Below are 13,692 nucleotides of genomic sequence, written 5' to 3'. Positions count from 1 at the left end.
CATCTACAGAACAATGTTTCCTTTTTGTGAGATAAAGTATGCTTCAGCCCGTTGCCCTTATGTAGTGCACGTGCATTGAATGTAAAACTAAATCTGTGTTGTCTTATCAATATTCATGTGTAGGGTTATTCAGAGTTCTCTCTGGTAGACCACTGCCCTTCCACACTGGCCACTTGGATTGTAAATAATTACCCACCACTTTCTTTCAATTCAGCATCTTAACACCGTCTCTGAATCTTCACAGGTCTCTGTACACATCCTTTTCTCTACATGTGTACCCATGCTGCCAGGTACAGCTGCGCACAAAGTTCAGCTCCATGCCTTCATTCCAGATTTGCAAGTAAATTAACAATTTGTAAACCTCTCCAAGAATGTCAACAACTTCAACCAGTGGACCTCAGTCAGAACTCAACACAGCTACCTCTCCATTCCAAACTCCATATATGCTTCGTGATCACACAAGTGTTGATTTACCCACAGTTCGTCCTACCAAGAACTTCTAGTTCCAAGTCAGTCTCTAATGCAGTCACGAATATGTAGCTAGACTTATTTTCATGTCCTCTCCTCAGCCTTGTTAAGTGTTATGTTGAAGTTTATTACTGGGGTTTGGTTAGTGGTAATTGGTGATTAGTGGCAGAGAGAGTGGCATATGAGTGATTTAAAGTAGCAATTTTACCTCCATGTATTCCTGAATGTCTCCTGATTCATGTACCATATACTTGAGCCCTACAAAATAGATGCAAACATTGGGATAAACAGCTTTGTGTGGAATGGTAGAATTTTTCATGGAATCCGAGTAGACAAAAGAAGCTAATGAAATTGCTGCTGAACCCAGGTAATGTGTTTGAGTTCATTTGCTCCCACCACTAGTATTGAGCCTGTGTGATGGCTGCCTTTCTGGAAGTAGACTTGGGTGACCCAGCAAGAGTGGCATTTCAGTAGTCAAATCAGAAGACATGAATGAAAGATTTTGCAGAATATGGGAGATGTGTCCCTGAAAATTAGGGCATCGGTCCAGTTTTTTAACTTACATTTTCTTAGAAAGATGATATACTATATTTTTCAAAAGAGGTAGGAATGAGAGGAATACCAATCACAGCTACTTTTGCTGTCCAGGATAACATCAAAACGTTATGCTGCTGCAGAAAAAGAAAAATCTCAAAAACAATCAGTTACCCACTGCTAGATCTTCTGAAGGCAACCATTCAACGCCGGTATATTTTCCACAGCACACACCCACAGGTGCCAATGGCTGTCCGTTATAATGGAAATTGTCCATCAAATGGAAGAGTAGTTGCAAAAATGTTGTTTGTAAAGCACTTTGACAAAGGGATGCGAATGGAAAACCGATTATTATCATTATTAGTGGCTGGAGATGTAGCTTTATGCTGACTGATGGGTTGTGGTCTTTTGATTAATGGGGTGTGATTAATGTAAGTGGAGTTGGTCTTGTGATTATTGGCAGGGTGTGGAATTGTGTGGTTAATTGTAGGGGTGCCCATTTGTGATTAACAGTGAATTTATTCTTGTGAATAATAACTGGGACATTGACTTGTATTTAAGACAGTGGGTCTTGTTCTCATGATTTATGTGTCAAGAAGTTGATGTTATGGTTATTGTATGGAACCTCAGAGTGTAGCCAGTGATTAAGGCTTTAATTAAGAGTTATTGGCAGAATGCTTGGTCTTGCGGTTATTGGCGTAGGTATTTCGAATTCGAGCCTCTGATTTAATGTTGAGGTTTGCTTTCATGCTTCTTTTCAAACACATTTTCATGTAATCAAGTCCCTTTATTTTCCTTTGTCTGGAACTCAATTGTCTTTATAGCCACCATTCTCAAAAAGTAGCCCCAGTTCGATACAGATATGGCCCGTGTGAAGAAAAATTAATCGGTGCAACAGAAACATCATTGGCTTATAAAGGCAGAATTAATTAATGTACTCAATTGAAGACGGTCCCAGATCTCATGTGCATCTAGAAGTATCCATATCCAAAGATCGGCAGAGGGAATCCGTGTACCCCTGTACCCCCACCTTCCATAGGCGGGTGTTCTTGAATGCTTTCTAAAACCTGTACTGTTTACTTCCTGTTACATTGTGAAAAATGAAATACCAGCATTTGTAAAGCCCACAGCTTCCTCCGGAGAGTTGTCCCAGCGCTGGGGCCGTCGGGAAGATTAAGCGCGCTATTACCCAGATTCACATGGAGCTGGGCTAACCTGCCGCCTGCGCTGGGGATCGAATCGTGAACCCTGTGGTACGGAGTCAGGCACCCTGGCCGCTGCGCCACACCTCTTCCCATTGTGTGTTTGCTCCCGCGTTTTACTCTTACTTTGCAAGTGCTCAATCAGAAAACAACGGAGCTTTCAATTTTCTATCTCATTGCCACCCTTTAGAGCAGTATAACTCTCATAAAATTCATATTGCGTATGGGGTAACCACTTCGCTATTACATTATTGATAACACTCAACCGGTCAATAACTATACAACAGAATACAATCATGCATATGTTTCAAACTTCCTAAGATCTAAAACATGCTGCAGTTTAAAATTTCAATAAACATTATGAGACAGTATATGGATACTTCTATTTGAGTGTGCGATCAGGATTGCCTTTAATTGTACATTCTACTCCCACAATTTGATCCCTTTTATCAGTTGAGCTGTAGTTCAAATTAGCACCACATATTTGAATATAACATATACCAAAATATTGTTGATTACTGCTAGTGCACCTTTTGGGTTTTGTGGAAGGATTAAACCACAGCTACTCCCTAGTTCTGTAAATGTGCATATTTAATGAATGTCTGCTCAGTTTGCTCCAGTAAAAGTTTGCTTTTGTACCCCATTCTATAACTAAATTCAGAGCGAATATTTCTGCACAGTCTAATAAACAATTGTAGCATTTCTTGACATTTTGATTACAGTGACGGAAGCACATTGGAACTGCAACCATGAATGGCCCTTTAAGCATTGTGTCAAACATTACAGTTCATTTGTTCTAGATTGACTGAATGTTTAATTCTTGTATTCAATATAAGGACATGTTATACTTGCTCCATGTCCCAGGTATTTCGCTCACTTCTAGTTATAAATGTGTTGCTAATAGAATAATAACAGTTTAATTGAAATGTGGTACTCTTGTGAAAAATATGCCTCTTTTCAATCTACAGTCTTAGTGCCTCATTCACAGATCTGTTTGGTCACTGAATTTACAACGGGGAGAGCAGTAGCTTTACAAATGCAGAATCAACTTTGAGATATCACAGAATGTGAATTTGCTCTTATAAATGGATTTATTCACATGCAAAATTACACTAGTATGGTGTAATCTTATGAGCGGGTACATGTTCTCAGAGGTGCAGGTTGTAATCATTCCTTGGTGGGGACACTTGCAAACCTTAGTACACACATAGGTATTGACAAAACCTTGCATACAGTGTCCCACCCTGAACGTGGTCAGGGCTTGATTCCTGTTAAGCATATTAGTAAATCTTTTTCAAGTTGTGATTTAGGGGGGAGTTTCCTCACAATTCGTTTCAAGTTATGGAGACCAGTTTCTCGCTAGGGATTTTGTTTTTTTCTCTTCGGGGATTAAAATAACTAGCCAGTGCATGTTTGTATGCCTATTTCCCATTACCAGCCACCATACATTTTCTAATGCATAACATTTTACCCATCAGAATACTTCTGGGATGGTTTGAATTCTTTGAATACCGTTGTAATTATTTGTAAATTCAAAAAAAGGGGAAATTTGCTCCCAATGTATTAATACATCAATGTGGACACATTTCCAACCATGTGAATCAGGCTGTTGGAGAACGACAGACCTGTACCCTTATTTCCAATCATGGTTAAACTGTTTGTGAGGGCATGCACTTCTGGGTATCCAGGTCAACCCACTAGGTTCTAGGTCACTTTCAGGCAGGAGCTGCAGCACCCCACTGCACACTGTACTGGCCTTTTACCCTAAATTTCCTGAAAGTGTTGGATCAGTGGAGCGGATATTGATGTCCTGTAGGTGAGCTGCTCTAAATACAGTTGACACATTTCCAGGATTTTGTGTTAAGGTATTTATTTGTTGGGCAGCATATAACTCTTGTGGACTTAGAACGGATTCACCTCCAGGTGTTTACAATGAGCCACGACTGATAGCTCCGGAGTTAAGGCTGAAGGCAGTGCATGGTGGTCACATCGGCTGTCAGTGTCAGGGGATCAGAAAGGTATTCACAATACATACACATCCAGTCGTTGGCCTCTCGGAGAAGCGCACAGAGCAATGGTCATGTATTCCAGTTGCAACTGTGATTTTGTACAAATTTTTATGAAGGAGGTGCACAGGAAATGCAGCGCTTAGAAGTGAGTGGGTCCGTTGTGTGTTCGGGGGTGGTGAAGAGAGAAGAGACTGCGGTGTAAGCTAGGCAGATGGACGAGATGTGGAGAGAAAAATGGCTTGCATGTCTAACATAGCGTGAACCTAACGGTAATGATAGAGACACCCTGGAGACCACTACCCCGTCCACATGTTTGGGTAATGTTTAATTCTCAGTCTCAGAATTTCAGAGAAATAAACAATTTTAGTAGTAAGCATGTACAAAAAATGATTGCTGTTTCTCTCTTTTTTATTTTTTATTTTAAAAAAGCTTTATTAAAATAAAGTCGTAGGTACAATATATAACTGTACGTACAAAATAAGCAAACTGGATATACAATTTGGCAGAACAAGTGATATAAAAAGCTATCATATTCAAAGAAAAAGAAAAAAGCCCAAAAGGGAAAGCAATAGTAAAATTTTGTACCTAAAGAGTAAATAGCATTTTACGTTTTTCAATTTTTCACAAGAAAGAAAGTCTAAAGAGGAAAAAGAGGAGAAAGAAAAAGGAGAAAGAAAGAGATAGAGAAGGGGGAAAGAAGGATAGAAAAAAGTAAGAGAAAGGAAATTGGAAATATAATAATATCATCAACTAACATTATAATGAAACATTAATCCTCTAATAATGATATTGGTTTCCAAAAACAGAGTAAGAACTATACATGTGACATTTGAAAGAAAATATACTAAAGAAAGAAAAGAGGAAGAGGTGTGGTGCCACGGCCAGGGCGACTGACTCCGGAATCTGGGAATCACGGTTCAACCGCCGGCGCCGACGGCAGATTAGCCCAGCACCATGTGACTCTGGGCAATAGCTTGCTTAATCTTCCCGACAGCCCCCAGCGCCTAGAGACGCTTACGGGTGATTGTTCGCGCTTTACAAATGTGGATTATTATTATATTATTATGGTGGTTGATAAACAAAAGAATTATCTTGATTATGTAATGCAGATGCAGATAATTAATTAGTAAGTGGAGACCAGAGGGCGTCTTTCCAGATAAGTTGTTGAGAAGTTTTGGAAGAAGCTCTATCAAGTCTATGGTGATAACAAAGGAGATTCCACCAGGCGGAGAAGGAAACCTTAGCGGCATCTTTCCAGTTAGAGGTAATTATCTGAAAAGCAATAGCAATTAACAAATCCACAAATATGCCCACCCTGCGAGAACCAAACCAGCATGGAGAATTACTACCTAGGAATATGGAATATATATCAAAAGGGAAATTAATAGTACAAATGGAGGAAATTGACTCACAAACCTTTGTCCAAAAACGTGCAATATTGGGGCAAAGAAAAAAGGAATGCATGAAGGAGCTGGGAGTAGAAGGACATACTCAACAATTCAGGGATAAATGTGAACTGTACTTGGAGAGTGATAATGGAGTTGAAAATAATCTATGATAAAAATAATAAAGGGTCTGAGTGGTGCTAGAGTTACAAGAGGTGTGATGTATGAGTGTCCATCTGTAGTTCCATGTATGAACAGATAAGGTACGGTGTAAATCAGACTCCGATAAGAGCTCAACCTTACTTTTAGAACGATTAAAAGAGGAAAAGTGTAGATACTTGTAAACTTTTTAATAAAAGGGGAAGTAGATAAAGGGTCTAGAAGAGGATCTTGAGAAGGAAGAGAAGGACCCGAAAGCCGAGATAGTTGTTCCGTTAGGAGCAAACGTAAAGACTTATATCTTAGTAACGAAGAGGGAGATAAGTCAAAAGCGGACCGAACTTCTTGTAAGGAAAGACAACGAGAATCCTGTATTAATTGTTTAACTTGGAAAAATCCCATTGACAGCCCAGGATTTCCAAAAAATAGTGCGATTGGACAATTTAATGTTTTTGTTATGCCACAAAGGTGAATCCAAAAATGTCTGTAAGGTTCTTTGAGATTTACATTTAATAGGATGAAAAGTTGAAATAAATTTCGAAATCGTAGGATAATTAAAGGAACTAGGAGGATGGGTAAAACTTGCTAAAAGAGAAAAGGGGAAAGGAGAGATCAAGGACTGCTCCAACCTGTGCCAAACAGAGGTGAAAGATCCATCTAGATTAGATAAATATGGTAACATTTGGCAAATTAAAAAAGAGGAGTGATATTGTCGAAAATTGGGAAAATGAACACCACCTCGTTCCTTAGGAGCAGAGAGAAGGGCCAAAGAAATGCGTGCTTTCCGACCATTCCAAAAAATTTGCTCAGAATATCATTAAAAGTTTTTTAAAATGTCAATGGTATTTTAACAGGTAACATGGACAAATAAAAATTAATAACTGGAAGCAACATCATTTTAATGGTATCTATTCTACCCCACCAAGACAGAATAAGAGGAGACCATCTGTCCGCCATATTTCTAACTTTTGATAAAACCTCATCCAAATTGAATTGCTTTTGTTAGGGTTGAAGAATATTTAATCCCTAAGCAAGTAATATTATTAGTATTCCATTTAAAATCAATACCCTCAAACATACTTCTTAAACAGTATTTATTTAACAGGAGTACTTCAGATTTGGAAAAATTCAATTTATAGACTGATAAGGCCGCATAAGAAGAAAGAAGTTCAGTAAAAGCGGGCATAGAAGTAGAAGGATCGGAAACATATAACATAATGTCGTCAGCATAAGCAGTAAATTTAATTTCGACAGATTTATGCTGAACGCCTCTAAAAATGGGGGAGTGTCGTAAAGAGTGAAGAAAGGGCTCAAGAGAAAGGATAAAGAGTAACGGTGAGAGGACAACCCTGACGAGTACCTCTTTGTAAGGGAAAGTAAGAAGATTGAGATCCATTAACAAAAACCGATGTAGTGGGAGAGGAATTAAATAATTTTATAAGGGACAAAATAGAGGGGCCAACACCATGCCATTGAAGGGCACGCATCATAAACAGCCAATGAACATGATCAAAAGCTTTTTCCGCATCCAAAGTTATGGCAGCTATAGGGGAAGAGCTCTTAGATGCAAGATGGATAATATTGAGAAAAGTTCTGGAGTTGTCAGAGATAGTCCTCCCTTTAACAAACCCTGTCTGGAAGGACTTGGTTAATACGAAGAGCTGAAATCTTGGCAAATATCCTACAATCGAAGTTAATTAGAGATATGGGGGGATAATTGGAGCAACAGGAGGGGTCCTTATCTTTTTTAGGAATGACAGAAATCATGGCTTCAAGAAAAGAGCCTCGAGCCTCTCCGTTAGGAACAAAATATTGAAAAAGAGATAAAAGATGGGGCAGAAGAATAGACGAAAAGCAAGAATAGCACTCAGCAGTAAGACCATCAGGACCAGGAGCTTTATCCTTAGGTAGCATGGCCAAAGCGGATTTAATCTCTGAAAGGGATATATCCCCTTCCAAAATAAAACAGTCCAGAAGAGGGGAAGAGCGGGGAGATAAAGAATCAAAAAAGGAATTTCGATTAGCGTCAGAAGGGGATGACTCAGGAGTGTAAAGGGTCTTTTAGATATCTGTAAAACACGTTAATATTTCTTCATCTTTAAGACGAGGAATATCATTATCATCAATAATCTTAACAACTCTGGATCTTTTAGATTTCACCTTCAAATAGTTCGCCAACAGCTTACCAGAATGGTTACGACCACCATAAAATTTAGAATTTATTTTTAGCAATGTCCCTGTAGCCTCTTCTGTGGATTTCCTGTTAAAATCAAGTTTTGCTTGGATCAAGGTCTTAAGGGAATCAGCATTTCTAGATGAAAAATATGCATGTTCCAATTTTTTTATGGAAGAGAGCAGAGACACTAATTCTTTGCGAAACATTTTCTTTTTGCTGGCAACATAATAATGAACCCTCTAGCCGTGGCTTTAAAGGGATCCCAGACAGTAAGGAAGGGCATAGATGGAGTAGAGTTGAGGAGAAAGAATTCAGATACTTAGAAAGGTGGGATCTTTAAGAAGATAATTGTTAAAAGGCCAACGGCTAGATCCAGAGGACAAGGAAGGAAGATCTAAACTAATCAAATCAGGAGCATGATCAGAAATAAGAATGGGGCCAATCTCTGCATGTAGAAGTTTGGAAAGGACGTGCAGGTTTAAAAATATATAATCGATTCTAGAAGTAGAATTGTGAGTAGGAGAATAAAAAGTATACTCTAAACTATCAGGATTGAATATTCTCCATGCATCCACTAGCACCCCCGCAGAATGGTCCTAGCAAAGGTTTTTTGCATTTTATTGGGAACGTACTTGGGAAATCCTCCACTATCTGTGAAGGGATCCATAACCTGATTATAGTCTCCACACACTATGCGGTTGGGACTAGAACAAGCATGAAGAGTGTGGGACATGGGACATGGATTGCCAACATTGTGAGTCAATATCTGTGGGGCCATAGATGTTAAGTAAAGAAACATGGGAACCATTGATAATAGTGGGAAGAAGGCGCCAACGACCATCCTCATCCCTCTCCTCCCCCTCTATCGTGAGGGATAGGGATTTGTGAAAAAGTACTACAACACCATTTTTCCTGTCTTTGGAAGGGGAACAATAAACATGGCCCACCCATTGCGTATTAAGGGAATTAACATCACTCTCATTAAGATGGGTTTCTTGTAACAATAGCAATTTTACACTGGAGTTTAGACAGGATTACACAATCCTTTTACATTCCATGAGATGATCCGAATATTATCAGTCATTACAAGTCAAAAAAGGTAGAAATAAAATTAATAATAATTGATACTTCAACATACTTGTACAGTCAATATGAAAGAAACCAAAAACATACTCTTGAATGCATTTAAAAGTGTGAAATTGAGCATAAAAAAATGAAGAATATTGCAATAAAGTAAAAAAGAGGAAACCTGAAGAGGAAAATGAAAAAAGAGAAAAAAACAAGATAGAGAAGAGAAACACAGGGAATAAAATAATTACATACAAAAAGAAAGAAGTAGAACCAGAGAGTAAGAGAGATAGGGTGAAAGAGGGAAAAGACAAAACAAGAAAGGATAAAAGAGAGAGAAAGTACAAGAAATAAGTGATAAAAAAAGAAAAGTTGACTAGAAGCCAGGAGACTTCAGTCAAAGGAGATGGAATAGATATCCATAGTGAAGAAAATGTCATTGGGAAGTGGGGAGCTGCGAGAGAAGACAGACGACAGAACCGACACGGACTAACGAGATCAATAAAGATAATAAAATAGAGTAATTAAACAGAAGAGGGGTAATGTAACAGAGAATAGCAAATCAAGGGAGACCAACCAAATATTGCAAATTAAAACAGTTCAAATGGGCGGACCATGACGACCAAAATAACAATGAAATACTCAACACTTACCGGACATAAGGTATAGCCGTGAACCTTAGGGTCAGGATGAGAGGGCAGGGAAGAGGGAGACATCTGGGAGAGGAGTCCGTAGAAGTGGATGAACAGCTACAAGAAAAACACGGAAATGATCACAATAAGGAATATTCTCTGGAGAATGCCACCAAGCCAAAAAAGACAGGGGAAAACAACAACACAGTTCCTAAAGACACAACAACAGGGAAGATAAGAATCATCGGAACCAGTTTAAAGAGAGATAATAACCTCAGAAAACAAACACACAACAGATTAACGATGCAACTCTGGGCCCTCCAAAGTCCATATAGTCCCCTTTATGGCGAGAAATAAATTGTCTTGGGTCTTCAGGAGGATCAAAGGAGTAAGATCTCTCTTTATAAGTAACCTTAAAAAAGCAAGGATGAACCAGACCATATCTGGCGTTCATGGATCGAAGAGCTCGGAGAAGAGAAAGGAATTCTTTGCAGAGAGCTGCAGTGGCGCGGGCCACATCTTGAGAGAAGAAAACTTTTTGACCAGACCACAGCATCTGCTTCCTAGACTTTGCTGCTGAAAGGACCATTAACAGTTCAGTGTACCCCAGAAACAAAGCAATTATACCTCTGGGACGCTTCACTGACAATGAGGGAGATGAATCTGCAGATTTAGGACCGATACGATGAGCACGCTGTAAATTGAGAGTTGTGCCATCCTTGAGACCAACAATCTTGGGAATGTGAAAGGGTAGCATTAGTATCAATGACAAAAGGTTTAATCAACTTTATCTCTTCCATAAGGTCTTCAATGGTAATGGATAGTGGCGACTTGGAAGGCGAATTGGGTTCCTTCTTATGTCGCCTAGGAGGAGCAGTCAAATTAGAGTCCTTACAAGAGGAAGACCTATTTGTTGAAATTAATTTCTGACCAGGAGAAGGAGAAGGCTCCATATAGTTGAGAAAATTGAAAAGAAATTGAGACTTTCAAAAAATGCACAGAGTAGAGGAACACACTAAGAATCAAACAGCAGCCTGCAAGCTTCAGTTCTTTGTGTCAACACAGCTGGAACATGACCACTGACTCTATCAGCGCTGGCTTATTGGAAAAAAAAGGCAAAGCATACTAGAAGTCAGTATAGCGTGGAGACCATTTAAAATTATGGCTGGTATGACAGAATGCTGCACATAAGGTGTTCCTATGAAGAGTTGTACATCATGACAGTATCAGAGATTTTGGTGTAGAGCAGTAAGTTAGAGAAGCCATTTACAGAGTGAGACAAGTCAGTCAGAAAATTATCCCAGAGGCAAAACCAGGTATATATCAGTAACCTGGGTATTAGCAATGGAGGCAGCTGAAGGTTTAACTGAAGTGCACAGTCTCCTCATAAGGGGTAAAACGAAACATGGTGAGAAGAGGACCGTCACCAGAGATCAGGCATTCTATGGGAATACAAAACGGCAGTCGCGAAATTTGTATAAAAAACGCTGCATATTGTTGTTGAAATATAGGAAATTTGAAGTGAAGTTTGAAGTGAAATTATAGAAACTGAGGGGCCACAGTCAGCTTCACATATATCTGGGGAAAGCAGTGTACCTTCAGAGAACCGGCTTCAGATCAGAGGCGAAGCCGCGATGCAAACAAAATGGTGGCCGCGATCCACTCAGGGAGTGCGCCGCATATCAGAAAGGAATTTCAGGTGATTCCAAGGTCACAGCCAGAAGAAAAAGAGATCCTTCGGATCAGTGGACCTTCCGACGTCCGAATTCTATTACAGGACCGGATGCTTCGTATTATGCTTCTCTTTCTATTTATTGCTACTCACAGCAGCCAATGAAAACTTGTGTTTTGTAAACACAAAACTACATTTCCCATGATGCATGTATTACATTACATCCTGCAATGCCCCATAAGAGCCACCAACACCGGAACCTGTTCTCTTTCTTTGCTGCTCACGCAAAAAGTTAAGTGCTCTAATGTTTATCTTGATTTGAATCTTTGCGATGCTTTTATGATACGCTACAGCACACGCTGCTTCATGTTTATAGAGTTAATTGCATTGATTCATCCGCTTTACTGTGCGATTATGGTGCATGCCCTCGGGACGCTCCCGCTGGGAGCGCTGAATACTTAACATACCAGGCGGCCCGCTTGGGCTTCAGGTCTTGGATTTGGCTGCGCGTATTCGCCCTTCTTACTGCTGATTCTCCAGGCATCCTGCCCGCATTTTTGTTAGTGCGTCTAGCGCTTTGCATAACATTCGTCTTAATGGTACCGCTCCGCTCACGGCGGTGTTTCCCATGGAATAAATTATAGCGCGAGGCTCCCCTCATCAGCTGATGCGCTTGGAGCCGGTCACTTTCGTTTTTTGTCTCGTTTCGACGTGCGTAGCCCAATTGGGCTATATTTTGGTAGGATTGGGCTACGCACGTTGCTACTGCCCGTTTTTCTTTCAATTTTTAGTTACTCCACCAGGGATTTTTACCTCTGAGCATTGTATTATGCCTGGCTGCCTGCAAAAACGATTTGGGCCTGGAAGGACCACACCTCCTTGGATATTATTGGCTCTTTTGGCTCCACTACGCCCTGAGGGCTGCAAGAACTGTTATACAGCCTATGCTGAAGAGCTAGGTACCTTTTCTTCTGATTTGTGCTGTGGGTTGGCTCCCCTATTACTCCTCCTTACTATTTGCCTGATGAGCAAGTATATTTACAAATTTGGGTCCGCAATGGAGAATTGGGTGCAGTATGAGGAGGATGATCCCTTATATGAGGAGGAAATGGGTACCCCTTCCATTGAAGAGAATATTGTTGAGGCCCTGGACGCCTCGGTTCAGGAGTCGGTCAACAAGGCCCTGGAGAAAACAGTTCCGGGAACTGTGCAGCAGGCGCTGGCTACTGCATTGAAACCTATAACCAAGCAACTGGAGAAGTTTGCGAAGCGCCATGGCTTCACTGCCCCAGCTGGGGCTCCTGCAGACGGCTCCCAGCCTAAGCCGTGGCCTCATTCTGCCTCTTACTCTTCGCTTCCTCGTCCTAATGCCGACAAAGATAAAGGTCAGGATTCCGATACAGAGCCCGATACAACCAGTTCTGATACCCCTGACGATTCTCCTCCTAAGAAGAGAACGAAGAAATCCAAACATGTGGAGGTTACACAGGCAACCCCTACTCCATTTACATTTAACCCCGCTGACATCTTCCACCCCAGATCCTCGGATTGGTTGCCCACTCCTGAGGTGGCGGCATATTTGCATGAAAATCTACGCAAGAGTTTTGATAAGGAAGTGCATAACAGGCTACGCTCCGAATGCCCTCGCCCTGACATCTCGGATAAAGTGGCCGAAACCCCCGAAATTGACTCTAGCCTTTTGACCTTCCTCAAGAAGTTTGCGAAGGACCCAAAGAAGGGTATCGATCGCGCCTGGCGAGGGTGCCAGGATAAGCTCTTGGATCTAGTCGGCCCTTTGGCCAAGATTCTGGAGAATTCCCTGGAAGCTCAAGAATCGGGGAACACTATAAATTCCCATGTGTTGGTGGGTTGGACCCAACGAGCCATATGTCTGCTAGGTAACGCCAACTGCGCCATTTCCACAGAGCGGCGCAAATCCATACTCATGCGCATGTACTCTAACCTAACTGAGTTGGCAGGAGCAGAACCTGGACCCCTGGCGGACGGGAACCTTTTTGGGGACCGTTTCGTCAAGGATGTGGCCAAATATGTGGGCACATTCACGACCTTGGATAAGGCGCAGTCGGGAATAAAGCGAGTTTTTCAGGCTAGGGTTTTCAACAGGGCCGGACGAGGCCGGGGATGCTCGTTTGGCCGTCAGTTTTCACAAGGTCCCCAGCGAGGAGACTTCGGTCGTGGCAGGGGAGAGTGGGACTCGACTCGTGGAGGAACCTTCTACCCCACCAGGCAGCGCTTCAACAAGCGACGCTTTAATAGAGGATCCTATCGGGGAGGCTTCCAGAACACCGAATCTACAGGTAAGTGCTCCGGACCCCTTCCTTCTACCCTTGGGGGGACGTACGCAGTTTTTCTCTCACAATTGGGTT

The 13,692-nt window shown here is 41.2% G+C and overlaps 1 protein-coding gene across 4 annotated transcripts in view; it reads left to right on the top strand.

Moving 5' to 3' along the window:
• BCAS3 (BCAS3 microtubule associated cell migration factor) overlaps window positions 1-13,692 on the top strand; it is a 3,636,180-nt gene that overhangs the window by 174,189 nt on the left and 3,448,299 nt on the right. The gene's annotated exons all lie outside the window — the stretch shown is intronic.

The sequence above is a fragment of the Triturus cristatus genome, chromosome 3_2 (assembly GCF_964204655.1).
Source record: "Triturus cristatus chromosome 3_2, aTriCri1.1, whole genome shotgun sequence".
NCBI lineage: Eukaryota > Metazoa > Chordata > Amphibia > Caudata > Salamandridae > Triturus > Triturus cristatus.
This window is presented reverse-complemented; position numbering and strand designations above follow the sequence as displayed.